The following is an 18,616-nucleotide window of genomic DNA, read 5'->3' on the forward strand; positions in this document are numbered from 1 at the left end:
TTTAATATATAATGAAATAAAAAAAAAATCCATTTCGAACTCTATTAAAAATAAAGCAGCCAACAAAAAGTTGTGCTTGAAATACTTTTGCAGACTCTATTAATACTCAAAAGCGAAGTTCTGCACTCTAATAACATAAATGCGAGCACTCGCAGGTATAGATATGTAGCAATCTATATAGACAGTATGAATGGTGTGCATTATGTGCGCACAATCTATCAAGCGGAAAAACTCGCAAGCTGAACGAGAGAGATTTAGATCAAGTTTCTAACGCAATTTTCATGCTACTTTATTTTCAATAAAAGATTTACATATAAACACCAGCGCTGCTGAGGTAGAAGCAGCAGAAGGGGCAGTTGCCATACTGAGTTTGAATTACTGTTGCAGGAAGTGCTGTAAATTGAATGTTGAAGAAATAAATTTACATTCGTATAACTAAGTATACTCATATATAACTAAATACAAGAGAATACAATTTGCGCGTACGGGTATAGGGTGTGTTCAAAGAGGCAAAGGGAGAAAAAACTGCAAGAAAAGTGGCTGCTTGGGTTTTACTAAAGATTTTTTCCTTGCTAAAGCCAGCAATTTAAAAATTCAAAGTTCAGATTTCTTATCAAGCTGAGAAGCACGTTAACAGCTGATGGCAATGAAACTCAATTCAGTATTATAAACTGCAGAGTGGAATATTAGGGTATGAGTATAACAGTTCCTATAAATTCAACTTTCATTCGGTTGTTAGAACCATCATTAAGTGGTGTATGAAATGCTTTTATTTTTGTTTCACTGAAAGACGGAACTTAGCAGCACATCTGAAGGATTAATTCCCACAAAAGCCGGTTCCACGTTACCAAAATTGACCCGGATTTTGTCCGGCCAAGGGCTGTACTTTCGAATGAGGAGAAAAAAGGGTCATTACAGATATTACTTTCAACAAATAGGTCAGTGCAGATGGTAATCAATAACCAACTACAAGATAACGAAGCCCAAGTATAATAAGAACTAGAACTAGGGACTTATTATACGAGTCCAGGAATATTATTTTCAGTATTACAACTATTGTAATATAGCACTGGCCTTTTGAAGAACACGCGCTAAGGAAGGGTCTACCCGATAATTACATTTTCCGCAGCTGCAAGCTAGAAGGGGAAAAGGAAATAGTCTTCAACTTTCTCTATGAATACCCAGCTCCAACACAAACTAGACGCAGAATATTTGAAACACATCAGGCACCAAACCTTGACTGGCTATCCACAAAAAGCATAGTGGACGTAAATAACATAGTTTCATTGAAAGCACGAAATGCTTTGAACGCAAAGATGAAACGAGATAGCAAGATTTTAGAGCTCCAACCATGAAGAGGCATGAAAATGGCGCGACCAGCACTAATTAGCTCGAAGTGGCAGCACTCTTACCTACCTACCTACCTAGGCTCAGAAACAAGTTGTTTCAACGGATTTGGATCATAAGGAAAGGGGTCTTGAATGAGTTGCTTTCATTTGGCATGAAAATAGGTGGTTAAGGTGATGCAAGGATTCTTTGCGAAGTGGACATACATATATTTGGTAGGTCGGGGTCGATTCTGGCTAAATAGCAGTTTAGCCTGCTGCGGTATTTAGAGAAAAGTTTAGCAAGGGTGTCTATAGATTCTCCGGCCAAGTCGAGCTCTTCGTCTGCTCAGGTTAGTGATTTAACTCCAAGTACGCCATTCATTGAAAGGGAGTCGGTGAAGGTATTACTAACTCCATTGTGAATGAAAGTCAGTGTGTGACTAAAGTTTGTTGCATCCGTAGTCTCTGTCGTCGACGTGGTCAAGTATTGTAAAGACCTCTTTATGGCGGCTTCGTTTCAAGCAGACGACTGCAGAAACGAAGTTTGCAAAAAAAAACTTAAGCAGAAACTGTTTGGAGGATAGTGCAAGTACCCTAATCGGAAGCATGCAGGCCTCACTACGCGGCTGTTCGACAGAAGACATCAAAAAGCATTCTGTAATTCTACGAAGTGTTGAATTTTGACCCGCCTGCATTTTCATTATATCTAGGCGACCGTATCGTTGCTGTGTAGTGAATGAGCGACCGGCCGATTACCTTATATGTTGGCAACATCAGTTCTTTTCCCAGTAGCGGCCGACTAGCGACTTGAGGACTTCATTGCGGCTCTGCACTTTGGCAATAATCGCGATCGTATGAGGAGTGGAGGATCACAGGCTGTCAAGTGTAATGTCTAAAATCTCAGGGTTGTTGACAGTCGGAATATTAACGCCATCAACTGTGATATTGAGATTCAGTCTGTACTGCTTCATTCAGTTAGTGAATTTGGTTGCTGTGAATTTGGTAGGGGAGAGTATCAGGCTTGTTTCAAAAAGGATGAAGGATATGAAAGCGATATCGCCTTAAACTGCGTTGCTGGCACCAGCTCAAATACCAATTCTTACCTTATATTGGATTAAAGATAATTGAACTTATTGTAGACCACATTACAGTATCTAATGTTACAACATTACATTACATTTTATAGTCAAATTCTTATTCATTTCAATCTTACTCACATCCAACCATAATTCACTCAAGAACTTCTGCGGTAGCGTACTGCTTTGCCAATAACGTCAGATTCTGTGACCCAGAAGCTCATAAACTCGACTCTACTTGTCACATATTTGAATATACTGTACTCAAACTAATTACAGACTGCATAGCTTTCGGAAAATCGCGTTTAAGGTTAAACTGTCGGAACTGAGCGGCTACACTTTAAAACCTTTAACTCAAAAACTGTTCGAGATATCGATTTAAAATTTTAGTATGCTATTTTCAAAAGTATTACACATCAAAATATTAAAAAAAAAATGATAGTAAAAAAAATATTTTTGAAAATAAATTTTTTTTTAAATAAATTTTTTTTTTAATATTTCTTAAAATTAAAAAAAAGTATTTATATATATTTCTTACATAATTCAATAACATTGGATTATTTTTTAAAAATACAATACAATACAAAAAAAAACATTTTTAATTTTTTTATTAATTTTAAAAAATACATTATCGGATAAAAAAATATTTTTTTGTATTTTTTTTTTTCTTTAATTTTAAAAGTTATTTTACATTGTCGAATATAGTATAAATATGTAAGAAAAAATAAATAAATATATTTTTTAATTAAAAAAAATATTTTTTAAAAAATTAAATTTTCAAAATTATTTTTTATTTATTTTTTTGGATTTGTTTTACATATTTCATATTTTCAAAATTATTTTTTTTATTATTATTTTTTTGGATTTTTTTACATATTTCACTAAAAAAAAAATATTATTTTATTTTTTAAATATTTCGACGGATAATACATTTAAAAATATCATATTAAAATTTATTTTTTTTTATTTAAAATGTGCCCCAACAAGGCCTCTAAAGTCTAATTCTGTGCTCATACCATCAAATTAAACAAATATATTATAGCCTTAATGTCAAAAATGTCCAACCTTTTGAAACACCCTTTACATAACTCAAACTCGAACAAGTAACATTGCTACATTTTAACCAGCAGAGTTTTGTCGAGCTTAGAATCTCAAATTGATTTCAGTGACAAATCTACTTACCACACATTTCACTTCACAAAGTGTTGCAAGTATGGCTTCCAGAAGCTTTACATGCCTTTGCACAAGCAGCTGCCACACAACGCATGCCGAAAATCGCTCAACAGGAAATGTATAGCTATGAGTATATGCATATATGTGTATGTGTATTTGTGCAACACGACAGACTACACAATAATATTTAAATAATATGAGCACTTCCGTTTGGCCATATTGAACATCACTCGGAAATGTTTGGAAAATCCCCTAAGCCACTAATCAACTAACGGAGAGATTGCTGGCAGATTTACATACATTCTTATGTATATAATTACCATAGACACTTACAAATGTATATATTTGCATGCAGCTCTGCGCCGTGTGAATTCGTGTGTGTGTGCGTGCTGGCACTTGAAATATGCAGTAGTGAATTTTCGGCAGCTACTGGCAACCGCAAAAGTGGCCAGCCGCAGAAACAACCAGCAAAAAAATACAAAAACGAATATCTATCGATTGTTGTGACATCCAGCTTAAACCACTTAACGCAGCGTACACTCAAGGCGTGAGTGCTTAATACATGCTTGTGCATTTATTTGCGTTTGTGTGAGTGCATGTGCATATATACACACACGCGTGAGCCAAGAGCCGCAAAAAAGCCATGTATTCATGTATTCTAGTAGAGATTACTGCGTATCAGGAAATGAGTGTGTATGTGCGAATGTATAACTATGTGTGTGTAAATGTATAACTATATGCGTGTGAACGTATGGTTGAATGTTTCTCTATGCTGCGCAGCACAGCGTAACGAGTCAATATTTGCTTAAACGCTGCTTGTATGGAGGTGCGAACGGTGTGATATTGCGGACAATGTTGTGCTGATGATGATGATGTTGATTTAGAGATTTCCGCCAGTGACTTCACTACAAACGGTCACAGTCGCCTAGGCAGCTCGAAGGCGAGCACGAGTTGGGTATATGAATAGAGTTGTTCGGCGTTACATTCAATGACACGCCTCATATGTATTTCATATCCGATACTATCACCCAAAAAAATAAACAAAATAAAGAAAGTACATGGTGAAAAGATCAATATTAATGCATGTGAAAACTAGTTTTGCCGTTAAGAAAAATATATACGATTATATTTTGCTTTGTGTAAGCAATAGCTCAAGCAGTACTTAGGAGGTGGAAGATTCTATAAATGAGTAAATTTATTGTTTGATATACAAATGGCTTAGTGTGGGTCAGTCAATGTGTTCTTTGCTCTATTATTACAGTTTTTTGTAATTTTTCCACGCTGCGATTTTTTCTGTCGACAAAATAGCTTATCTGAGTTGGTTTCTTCTTATACCCTGAACAAAGTATATTAAGTTTGTCACGATGTTTGTAACACCCAGAAAGAAGCGTCGGAGACCCTATAAAGTATATATATAAATGATCAGTATGTTGAGCTGAGTCGATTTAACCATGTCCGTCTGTCTGTCCGTCCGTCCGTCCATCCGTCTGTATATATACGAACTAGTCCCTCAGTTTTTAAGATATCCTTTTGAAATTTTGTAAACGTCATTTTCTCTTCAAGAAGCTGCTCATTTGTCGGAACGGCCAATATCGGACCACTATAACATATAGCTGCCATACAAACTGTACCGATCGGAATCAAGTTCTTGTATAGAAAACTTTCACATTTGACAATGTATCTTCACCAAATTTGGTATAGATTATTTCCTAAGGCAACAATGTAATCTCCGAAAAAATTGTTCACATCGGATTACTATAGCATATAGCTTCCATACAAACTGAACACATAGTTACTAAAAGAAATGCACCTGTGCAGGGTATATTAGCTTCGGTGCAGCCGAAGTTAATGTTTTTTTGTTCCTCCCGCACTTTCTCAGATTTTACTTTATCAGCAACTGTTTAAGCCATTTCCCTTATTTATGACTTTTTCTATTCCTCAAGTCAATTGTTTTCAGATTTTCTACTTTGAAGCCATAAACATTGGAACCATCAGATTATAATAACCCCTAATACTTCATCTACTCAATCCAGAGACTGCAGCTATAGCTTCTTTTATCTAGAGAATGTAGGGAGAACAGAATATTTCAAATAGCTCCGGAATATTTTTCATTTCAATACCCAGACGAGTATACCCAATCAAATAATAAGTGGACGCGATGCACGTAAGAATTTCATCTTATTCCAAACTTGCTTGCAGTTGTTGAAATCAAATCAATAACTTTGAAGACCACCAAAAATTATTATATTGAGCTTATAACTATGTTCGATTTTTTTCAAGATTCAAACGTTTCATAAATTCGGACAACATGATCTAGCCAGCGTAGCCGCTGTCTTTTAATTCGCTGAACTATGTCAATATCGTCATATATCTCATACAGCTCATCGTTGCATCGAATGCGATATTCGCCGTGGCCAACGCGAAAAGAACCATAAATATTTCGCAGAACCTTTCTCACGAAAATTCGTAACGTCGACTCATCAGTTGTTGTCATCGTCCATGCCTCTGCACAATATAGCAGGACGGGAATGATGAGTGACTTATAGAGTTTGGTTTTTGTTCGTCGAGAGAGGACTTTGCTGCTCCAAAGTAGCACCTGTTGGCAAGAGTTATTTTGCGTTGGATTTCGAGGCTGATATTGTTGTTGGTGTTAATACTGGTTCCAAGATAGATGAAATTATCTACGACTTCGAAGTTATGACTGTCAACAGTGACATGCGAGCCAAGTCGCAAATCCGACGACTGTTTGTTCGATGACAACAGATATTTCGTCTTGCCCTCCTTCTCTGCCAGACCCAATTGCTTCGCTACCTTTTACAGTATGCAGAAAGATAACTAACGGCGCGAGTGTTGAGGTCAAGAATATCACTGTCATGTATTATTTTAGTAGGGTTACCATTTTCAGACATAGCGACACAAAGGCAGCTCCTTTTCATGTTGTCGAAAGCAACTTTGTAATCGACGAAGAGTTGGTGTGTGCCGATCCTATTTTCACGGGTCTTTTCCAAGATTTACAAAGGAGCTGATGCGTGCTCCTTTTCAATTCTTCGCCGCGGTATTTGAATAGCTTGGGCAGCAATCCAACGGGTCCCGATGGTTAATTGCTATTCGAACTTCCTCATGGTCAGGCATCTACTGTCATTATGCTTTCACTGCCATTCAGCAGGCTGAATAATTCGTATATGCTCTAGGCATTAGTCACTAGATCACCAGTGCGGGTTCTGCAAGAGCATGGTCTGGTCTTGAAACCTTCTGTCCGAGCTTTGTCAGGATGTAAAACGATTGCCTCGCGTCTAATCACAAGCGCTAGGCATTTTTCGAGAATTGCTTGCTTCAATTTGATGAGTCGTTGTCGTAAGCGTTTCCTACAATGGTCTTATGAGGTTTTAGAAGCTCCTAATAGAATACGCTCTACTGATCCCAGCAGAAACAGAGTATAATCTTGATTTGCCCATTTAGCTAGGATTCTCATATTATTTTACACTTTTTGGTATAAGAATTCTTTTCATAACCAGCCAAAATACGATGCAGAAATTACTTATTTTTTCAGCGTTCAAGCATCAGTTCTATAAGCGTATCTTGCTCTTAAAGGTATCAGTCGGTTCTTTATTTGAAACGTTAAATTGGTTCATGACATTTACTTTTTGAAGATAGTTTCATTTAAATGTTGACTCATGTGGTTTCAACAAGATGGCGCTACATGCCACACAGCTCGCGATTCTATGGCCATTTTGAGGGAAAACTTCGGAGAACAATTCATCTCAAGAAATGGACCCGTAAGTTGGCCACCAAGATCATGCGATTTAACGCCTTTAGACTATTTTTTGTGGGGGCAACTATTCCAGCTTTGGAAGACAACATTTCCGAAGAAATTCGGGCTATTCAAGCCGAAATGCTCGAAAAAGTTGCCCAAAATGGGACTTTCCGAATGGACCACCTAAGACGCAGCCGCGGTCAACATTTAAATGAAATTATCTTCAAAAAGTAAATGTCATGAACCAATCTAACGTTTCAAATAAAGAACCGATGAGATTTTGCAAATTTTAGCGTTTTTTTTTTTTTTAAAAAGTTATCAAGCTCTTAAAAAATCACCCGATATAAGCGTATCTTGACTGCAGTTTATATGCCACTTAGTTTCTTTGCTCTTGAAGGTATCAGTCTGCTTTTAAAAATTGTGAAAAAGCTGCTTGAAATAACTCAACTGCGCTTTGAGCTCTGAACTAGCTTTATTATATCCAATCACGAAATATTTTACAATTTTTGAATGTTCAGGCAAGCTTATAGCGTTGTTGATCACCAAGATCCTCTGAAGTGGTTATACTTGTACATCGAAATTTCAAGGTTTTCTATTTCTTCTATATTCCTTTATTTTAACTTCTTTTTAGACATTTTTTCGATTCAATTTCAAGTTCAAGGGAAACTGGGAATGAGCTCATGAAAAACCTATACTGAATTCGAACATTTTAAATCAGCAAGAGCAGAAAATATTCAACAACAATCTAAATATTTGTTAGCTAAGGTGTTAACAGCGTTGTCAAATATCTTCAGGAAGTTTGTAAGTTGAGCATTCTTTTCGCCGCTCGCTTACTTCAAAATTAGTGCAATTGACAACTGGAGATATCGCTGATAGCTTACGAGTGTTATTTGGCTTAGCCCAAACCATTTTAAAGTATGTTTTGTGACGCAAACGCGTCAAGTCTTGATTGGCTCCTTCATCACGATAATGCACCATGCCATACTGCATTGTTTCTTCGCAAATTCTTTGCGAAAAAACTCGACTCACTAACTTTCTCAACATCATCTTCGCCTGATTCGGCATCGTACGTCTTCTGTTTATTCAGTAAATTCAAAAAGGCTCTCGCGGGGACGCCATTTTGACACGACTGAGGAGATAAAAATCAAATTGAAGTAGTTTCGAAAGACTTTACCGGAGAAAGGTTATTCCGACTGTTTCGAGAACTAGAAAAGCTTGGGTAAAAGTCTGTTTTAATTGACGAGGATTACTTTGAAGAGCATGAAATTGATTTGGCAGAATATATAAAGATTTATAAATAAATCCTTTTGATCACAGTAGTATGTTTTATTAATAATTGAATCAATCAAAGACATAACTTTGCTTACATATATGGCCAAAATAATGGAACCTATGTTCTGAAAACATGAAATATTGAAACATTAGAAGCCTTCTGACTAAACCTATGAACTTTAAATTATGTTTACTGAGAGCTTAAAACCTACATAAAGCCTCATTAGAAGATTTGAAGCCTCACCTTCAGTTTTTTAGGTTATCTATAACCGGGTGAGTCTTTTATATATCGATATAAGGATTTTATGAATGAACTCTCTACACTCAAGTGTTAAAATTTTTCGACAATGTACACCACATATAGTAGAGAGACCTCACTTAATCGTAAGATTCCTACCGGCAATGTGCCAAGTCTTGATAGCTATATCATATGAGCATTTCTCTCGCGCTTCATAAGCGAAGTACCCAGGCTTAGTAACATATTTCGCATAATGACACCCTTACCAAAAGTCAACGGCAGTTCACTCGTGCGACGTTAACCAACAAACACACCCACACAAGCCAACAAGGCTAAACAAAAAGTGTTGCGGTTACGGATTAATGCTCATTACGACCGCTTTGAAACGCTTTAAAAGGGTTACGTTTCCATTTCAAGTGACTACAGCCAATTTGGGCTACACTTATTGCCTTTCAAGGAGTCAAAAATAGGCCAGATGGCAGGTGCAAGTCATTTGTGAGTATTTACATAGGTATATGTGTTTGTGTGTGTGCTTATGTGTGGGTAACTACCGGCTAATGCCAAAAATAACTGCCAGATTCGTGGAAGTTGTCGCACAAACACACACACACCTACATACCGACACAGCGACACACCGATAAGCAGCACTGGGACTGCTGTAGATTACCTAAAACACAGTCACACACACATACACACACACAAACACACACATAATGTGGGTAATTTTGTGCTCGACGGTGCACTTTGCCAGTCATTCAATGCCACGCTCTAGAGGCAAATCAAGTTGGGACAGAAATTAGGCGCTCAATGCGAAAAAAGTAAAAAAAAAAATGTTAAATAAAAGAGAAAAAGGAAAAAAAGGTTAAATGGTAGACAAAAAAGTATACAAAAACTATGAAAATCATATTTACTTGCGCCATAAGCTGGGCAGGGGCGCTAGTGTGCTTATTTATCTGCACTAAGGTGTATGCATGTGTGTGGGTGTGGGTTCTACCTTCGCTGAGCGAAATGTTAAGTGTCAAAAAGCCATACACACACACATACATACACATTCCGCACATATGCACTCGCTTATGGCTACAGTACGCTGCGCACTTGGGCGTATGCATATTTACATATATACATGCATACATATATACACACATACATTTGCATATTTGTTCGGTAAATGGCTAGAAAATTGCATATTCATTTCATATTCACCCACAGAAATTTATTTTTATTCACTCGCTCACCTTTTCGCACACTTTCCTTTTTGTCTGCAACTCACGCGCTTCTATACATATTTATTTAACGGTAAATTTGTTGTTGTTGTTTTGGAATTTTTCTGTTGAAACTGTTCGCATTCAACGCCATTTTCAATTTTGTTTTCGAATATGCGCGATTGAGTGCTTTTGAATTGCTTGCCGGCGAGCGAGGGCGCAATAAAAAGTGAGATAAACGAAAATTGCGGAGAAAAATAGTTAAACTTGCGGTCATATGTGAGTCATGTATAATAAATTTCCACGTACGCTTGACACACACTAAGCGAGACTATAAATATTTTTCTGAAATTTTTTTTTTATTTTATTATAGCCATTTATCATTAACCCGGTCGGTTAACTGTAACTAACGCATATCGGCATATCGCTTTGATAACAGCAACGGTGGCGTTTTGGCACTTTAATTAGATAGATTTAAAGTTGGGGAATGCACTAAGAGACTTAGTAAAACTGCTGGATTAAGCTTTCTAATATGTTTCTCCGAAGTTATTTTATGACATCATAGCCTGCAGTGACCTATGTAAAACTCCAAAAGTTGTCTTAATGTAATGCTAGGAAGAATATTTTTTTTTTTTGAAATGTTTTGGATCGAACTCTCGGTTATAAAGCCACGATTGTGGAAGCCCGGACACACTGTGGATCAAAGAACGTTTCCGATCATATCGGATAGGTTGCTGTAGACTGTTTCGTCAGGAGATCAGCTAGCGCAATCTTAAACCTTCTGAATCGAGTTCGCGGAGAAATACACTTATTTTCAGTAGCGATATTTTCGAGCCCGTTCCTCAATCCGCATACGTAAGATAAAGATCGAAGATCAGCTCCGGTCATATTTAACAGGTTGCAGCAGATTATTTCGCCTGAAGCACAGCTAGCTCATTTCCATCAATGCCACTATGTCAAGAGATTCATGCTAGGAAAATAATATTTACCTTGACAACCCTGCTAAAAATGTGTATGCACTCCAGTGTTATTGTTAGTTTCATTTAAATGAAGGAGAATCGCTGAAGTGCCGCTTGACAATCTCCGTTATAGTTTTTTTCCAGAATAATCTCTGCATATGTGCTAATGCCATGGACCTTAGCTGCAAAAATGTTTTGCAACCTGTCCATGGACACTGACAAATTAGTGCGTGGACCACTATCTCAGCCCCAATTCCAACTGCCGTTTTCGAGGTGCCCGTTACCATTGTGTTTCTACAACGGTACTCGAAGATGGAGTCCTCCTATTGAATTTTGCAGTGAAACTTTAAAGTCTTTTCTTAAATAATGTCGACTCTAGGAAAGAGTGCCACTGGAGTGAGTCCACCGGCACTCTTTCCTCCTATTGAATTTTGCAGTGAAACTTCCACTCATGTGCATGTTGGGGCTCTAAGATATGGAAGACCTCTCCTTTTTGCTTATGGTGTTATCGATTAAAATGTTTGGTACGTTCTTCCTAAAGGTGTGGTTATCGAAGTATGAAGTTTTTCGAATTCCAAACTTGGCCTGTCCCTAAACTGACTCTACCATAACTATTACATCCAGGCGGCAACGGTTAGTTACTTTCAGAAGTGGAATGGCCCACAGCCCGTTTGAGATAAGTGAAGAGACAATGCCATATGTATTCTTCTTCTTCTTCTTTATTGGCGTAGACACCGCTTATGCGATTATAGCCACAGCGCGCCAGTAGTTCTTCCTTTTCGCTGTTTGGCGCTAATTGGAGATTCCAAGCGAATCCAGGTCCTCCTCCACCGGTTCTTTCCAACGGAGTGGAAGTCTTCCTCTTCCTCTGCTTCCCTTTGCGGGTACTGTGTCGCAACGCTCAGAGCTGTTGTGTTTTCATCTATTCGAACGTAGATAGCGTAGCCGGTGTCTCTAATTCGCTGAACTATGTCAATGCCGTCGTATATTTTATACAGCGCACGGTTCCATCGTCTGCGGTATTCAAGATTGCCAATCCGAAAATTACTCTAAATCTTCCGTAGAACCTTTCTCTCAAAAACTCGTAACGCCGACTCATCAGATGTTCTCCTCGTCCATGTCTCTGCACCATATAGCCGGACGGAGATGTTGAGTGACTTAAAGAATTTGGTCTTTATTTGTCGAGAATACTTTACTACTCATTTGCCTACTCAGTCCGAAGTAGCACCTGTTGACAAGAGCAATCCTGCGTTGGATTTCCAGGCTGATATTGTTGTTGGTGTTAATGCTGGTTCCAAGATAGACGGAATTATCTATGGTGATGACAGGAGATATTTCTTCTTGCCCTCGTCCACTACCAGACCCATTTGCTTCGCTTCTTTGTCCAACCTGGAGAAAGCAGAACTAACTGCGCAGTTATTGCGGTCAATTATATCGATGTCATCGGCGTACGCCAGTAGTGGTACACTCTTGTAGAAGTTTGTACCTTCTCTATTCAGCTCTACAGCTCGAATTATTTTCTCCAGCAATCGATTGAGGAAGTCGCACAATAGGATCGAACGGCTTGGAGAGTTCCTTCCCGATCCTGCCGGAGCTTTTGGAATTGCTCAACGTCAGTTTACACAGCCGTATTAGCTTTGCGGAGATACCAGCTCCGCCATAGCAGCATAAAAACAGCTTCTTTTCATACTGTCAAAGACAGCTTTAAAATCAAGGAAGAGGTGGAGACCAAAAACTAACGACACATATTTAAAATTACTCACTTAAATTAAATTTCTTGCGTATATTCGAATATATCTTGCTAGTCAGCTCACCAAAATAAAATTTTTCTGCTAAAAATACTTGAATTTTATTCCACAACTAAAGCGCACTGAGAGAGCTGACAACCCAAATGAAGTTATGAAAAACCAAAAATGAACCAAACATCTGTGGCCTTACCCACAACGTGAACTTTTGCTTCCAATGCCACAAACTTCAAATTATTTGTTGTATCAATTTAGGAATTTAATATTCTTCAAAGAAATTCGAAACATAGTTTTCACTACAGTTGCCACTCTGCCACAAGGAAAACTAGAAACAAACACTGAAAGGAAAATACAAAATTTTTTTGAGCAAAATGCAAGCAAACCATAACCAAAGCCAACATATCTAGGAACACTTTGAAATTTTTGCGCAAAAATTCCAGTGATATCCTTTACTGTTTTGCTCTGGCTTCCTTTCATCCTCATTAAGCTCGCTTGAATGCGCACTTAAACCCCTTTTGTGCTCCGTTTTCCTGTTTTTCTGCACAAAACTTTGCCTAGGCATTGATGTTGCGGTGCTGAGTCAGCGGGTGGGGTTGGAAGGGGCGGCACGAATGCCACTGAAGCGGAAGTAACAGTAATTACAACGAAAAATTAGGTGTCACGGCTGAAGAAGAAATTAATTCAAAATAAATTTACAACCAATTGAGGAATGCTTATTTGCATTAAGCTACACAATAACAACAGCAACAAAAGCAAGAATAGCAACACCAACTAGCTTGGCAACGAACAAACAAGTAAGGGAGTTTGGAATTCACTTGGCGTCGCCAGCGAATATGTTGAGCGCAACATTTCTCGAAATGAGAGCTCTGAACTGCTTTCATTTCTTGACGTTTGAAGCACTTAGGAAACTAAAACGGAGAGATTAACCAATATTAGAGCTGTGTTAATCGACTCCAACTTTGGAGTTTTTAATAGTAGTACTATTTTTCTATCGAAATCGGAGGCTTCTTGTTCTCTCAAGAATGCAATGAATGCGATTCTGTTAAAAAATGTCCACATTACAGGGTGTGCGCTTAACACCCAGTCATGTAGACATTTCCCCTTATCCCAGAATCTGTTAATTTGTACAACCATGTTAGGGACCATAATGAACTCAACCAGTCTCAGTCCAATTAAAGAAAACTTCCAACGGAAATCACAGGTCCCTCTCTCTTCTTTCGGTTGATTCGTCTTTTATTTGATCCAACGGAAAAAGGGTAGTAAGATATTGATAACCTTCTCTTCATTTCGGTTTGCGTTGAGTTATCCATTAACCGAGATTTCTACTTTTACAAAGACATCCACATACAGCACTGTTTACTGTCAGTTCTGAATAAGAATGATCCTTAACCCACATATATAAGATTGGCTCTTCCAAAGCTTCACCTTTGTCAGAACTCACTATGAAAAGCTTCAAAAAGGTTGGTCACACTTCCCGAATCAGCTCTTTTGGTAATATACTGGAACCAAAAACACTCATCGAGGTAGGAAAGAGCAGTCGAAGACTCTGCTATTACCAGCGAGCTGGAATTTCTTTAACTTTTTCGCTTCCAATCAGTCAGACATTTCGCTGTTTTATAATTAAAGTTCCTACACGGTGTTTTCTGTTGTAACTACGTCGTATACATATTATGAAGTTCACTTACCTAGTAAACAATCCTAAGAGACCATAAGTACAACTATATCTCGGATGAAATTCCAAAGACACTTCATAGGAAAATATAGAGTACGAACTGACAATACTTTTCCGCTTGTAGATTAGGTCTAGATTACAAGAACGGACGCGGTTTTATATCCAACCAAAGACTGTAAACCCGACGGTATTTTTCAACGTTATTTTGAAAATGTTCTCTAACGATACAAAAACGACAGTAAAGCTTGAAAAAACTTACACATCCTTCCTCCTTTTGTTTGTAGTAGGGGGGAGCACCGAAAGCCAGAGAGCGGAGTTTTAATACGCTAAGCCCAACCTTCTCTCAACTCTACACGCTCGGAACCACCGGATTAAAAAATACTTCGTGCGAGTGACAAGAAATTTTAAGTCAACTCTATTGTGTGGACCGTAGAACGCCTTATCTGTTAAAAAAAGTCTTAGTTTTATCAGTTTCGCTGACAGATTTCCATTTTACAGTGGACTTACACATGAATGTCGAAAAAATTTCGACCGTAAGACTCGATGGTAGTCTATGTAGTCTTTAGCTTTTAATTTTTTCATTGAAATCTGTAGAGATAGCTTCTAAAGCACTCATGCCCAAATGGGAATCCAGGGTCCCATGTGGTACCAGTCTCTGTGTCCACCGACTTTTGGGTAAAGTTTTTCGGACTACTGACATTGCAGAATCTGTAAAGGAAGCCTTCAGGGCACATATGCCTACTTAGTATTTGTGTCAGATGGGAATCCAGGTCTGTCTATACACCATGAGATACCAAATATCAGCCTCTGTGTCCACCGTTCTTTAGGTGGGAATTATCGGACTGTTATCATGTAGAGGTAGCTTCCAGAGAACACATGCCCACTTAGTATTTGGATCGAATGGATATCCTGGTTCCCATGTGGTCTGTCTATACACAATTGGATGTCAAATATCAGACTCTGTGTCCACCGTCCTTTAAGTGGGAATTATCGGACTGTTATCATGTAGAGGCAGTTTCCAAAGCACATATGCCTACTTAGTATTTGGGTCGGACGGGAATCCAGGTCTGTCTATACACCATTAGATACCTAATATCAGCCTCTGTGTCCACCGTCCTTTGGGTGGGAATTATCGGACTGTTATCATGTAGAGGTAGCTTCCAGAGAACACATGCCCACTTAGTATTTGGATCGAATGGATATCCCGGTTCCCATGTGGTCTGTCTATACACAATTGGATGTCAAATATCAGACTCTGTGTCCACCGTCCTTTAAGTGAGGAATTTCGGACCAATGTCATGGCAGTATCTGTAGAGGCAGCTTCCAAAGCACACATGCCTACTTAGTATTTGGATCGGATCCAGGTTCCCAAGTCGTCTATCTACCCAGAATTGAGTGTCCTTGTTCCTCTGCTCTTTCTTTACTGCTATTGTTTTAGGCGATAATGGCTGATATAGTACAATCGATCAAGCTCTTCTTCCTGGACGGCATACAGGCTAATACTTCAGCAGAGTCGGTTAATATATTCTGCAATATTGTAGCTATTTATCATGCATAAAATTTGCTGTCTAAGGACTGGATCCATATTGGAGCCGCATACAATACTACTGCACTCATTGCTTAAGCGTTTAGAAATCGCCGAGTGGAACGCACACAGCCTCTCTTTGTCATCACTCTCTGATAAAGCGCCTTTTCAGCTTTTATTCAACTCAATGCCTCAAGCACCAGTTTATTCAACAAATTGATAATACTCTTTAACAACACATTGCCCACGGGGTATAAAAACACACTTAAGATAATGGCATTTCGAGCGAAGAAGCGCATAATTTTCGGCAAACAGACTGCACACAGCCGTCGGGTCTTAAGCAGCACTTTGCGTGAAAAGGTGGTACACAAATGAAATTTCCAAGACATAACGGCTGTTGGTGTTGGGTGCGAGTTGGCAGTTGAGCGCTTACAATGAACTTTATCTGCTGGAATTACAGCTGCCAGAGGACCAACTAGCTTGGCAGCCAGCTCGCTGCTGCTGCTGCCTCGGCTGATTGCCTGTCGCTGTGCGTCCGTCTGTGCGCTGTTGTTGTTATGTTTATTTGGCATTCGGGAGCCACTACTGACACACCAACACATATACCAAAACACATTTACAGAGTGCTTTATGCATTCTCCATCAGCTTGTTTGTATGTATGTGTGCGATGTGTGCCACTTTACTTCGCATTTCCACTTTCCATTTCCTGGCGCATTTCAGCGCACAATTTCACTTGGCATGCGCCTCGGTCGCATTCTCTTATTTTCCGGGTTATTGCGAGGCAACAAATTTGCGGTTTTAAGAAATGAGGTTGAAAAGTCAAAGTTTGCATAAACTTCAGCACAATATCACAATTTATCTGGGCCATGGCGTATGGCACTCCACCAAGCCCGGCTGGCGATGGCAGCTAGTAACACGCCACGCACGCACGCACACGCGCATACAAATGTAAATTTGTATATTATGCAAGTAGTTTGCACAAATACATATGCACACACACTCGCACATTGTTAATGCAGTCAATTTAAATTACTTCAGTGTTTGTTTGTTGGTTTGTTTGTGTGCTGTTGTTTACTTTACGCTCTGACGGCGCAAAGGCGACACACTCTAATGGCTCTAAGTGCAGCCATTTTACGCAAACACTTTTAATTAATCTATTTGCGTGTAATTTAAGAACTTTTCGAAACAAAAATCATCACATTATCTTTTCAAATGTCGATATAGAGACAAAATTGTTGATTTTGATGTAAACATATTCTATATATATGAGTATGTATATTCTACTTATATACGCCTGAACAACGTTTCCAAATCGCTCAACTTTATTACGAAAATCTACGTTCTCTAAAGAAAGTGTTTCGTGCGCTTCGCTCAACTTATGGTCAATATAATCGGCTTACTGAGCGTATTATTCGCAACACCATCACCTATCTTGAGATCCAGATTTCATTATTGGATAATATTCGACCAAACAGACCACGTCCAGCACGCAGTGAAGAAAATATAACAGCCGGAGAGTGAGTGAGATTGTACACGAAGACCGTGGAGAGTAGACTCGGCGCCGTTCGCAGCAACTTACGTATGGCACGACTTGACCCATTTTACGTCAAGATCTTTAATTGAAAGAGCAGAAATTACGGCTTGTGCAAAAACTGAAGCCGCTCCACCTTTCCAAGCGACATTGCTACGCTCTATGGGCTCTTGAAAAGTTCCAAGAACGTTTTCGTTTCATTCGACGTTTTTGAGCCAAACTTTGTTTATCGATGTGGCCTATTTCTGGCTCAATGGGAGCGTAAACAGCAAAATTGGCGTATTTGAGACGAAGAATAACCTGAAAATATTCAATAGCTGCCATTTCATCTAGACAAAACAACTTTTTGGTGCGATTTGTGCGCCGGTGGAATTATCGGTTCATATTTCTTCAAAAAACAAGAGAAAACGTTTACTTCGGCTGCACCGAAGCTATTCTACCCTTCACAGGTGCATTTCTTTTAGTAACTATGTGTTTAGTTTGTATGGAACGATATCTTAAAGACTGTGGGACTAGTTCGTATATATACAGACAGACAGACGGACAGACGGACAGACAGACGGACATGGCTAAATCGACTCAGCTCAACATACTGATCATTATATATATACTTTATAGGGTCTTCGACGCTTCCTTCTGGGTGTTACAAACTTCGTGACAAACTTAACATACCCTGTTCAGGGTATAAAAAGATGCCGGTGAGAACGTAACCATCAATGGCGGCCATTATCGCGTCCGTACCCTCGACAGTCGGATTTACGTATCCGGAACGGACCCGGAGTTTTATCCGACCAAAGAATTCTGACGCTACAGTCGTTATCGCTCCATGTTAACGACTATTTGTTGCCTGAAATTGAAGTTTGTGATCTCGGCTACATGTGGTTTCAACAAGACGGCACCACTTCCCACACATCGCATCAATCAATGGATTTATTGAGAGAACACTTCAGTGAGCAGATAATTTCACGTTTTGCGCCGGTCGATTAGCCACCAAGATCATATGATATTACACCGTTAGACTTTTTTCTGTAGGAGTATGCAAAGTTTAAAGTCTATGCGGGAGATCCCGCTTGGATTCAGGCCTTGAAGCAAAACATCACTCGTGTCATTCGCCAGTTACCAGTTGAAATGCTAGGATCA

At 38.8% G+C, this 18,616-nt stretch overlaps 1 protein-coding gene across 1 annotated transcript in view; it reads left to right on the forward strand.

Annotated features, from left to right (window-relative positions):
- LOC126758559 (ras-related protein Rap-2a) overlaps window positions 1-18,616 on the forward strand; it is a 109,434-nt gene that overhangs the window by 35,394 nt on the left and 55,424 nt on the right. The gene's annotated exons all lie outside the window — the stretch shown is intronic.

The sequence above is a fragment of the Bactrocera neohumeralis genome, chromosome 5, assembly GCF_024586455.1.
Source record: "Bactrocera neohumeralis isolate Rockhampton chromosome 5, APGP_CSIRO_Bneo_wtdbg2-racon-allhic-juicebox.fasta_v2, whole genome shotgun sequence".
Lineage (NCBI taxonomy): Eukaryota > Metazoa > Arthropoda > Insecta > Diptera > Tephritidae > Bactrocera > Bactrocera neohumeralis.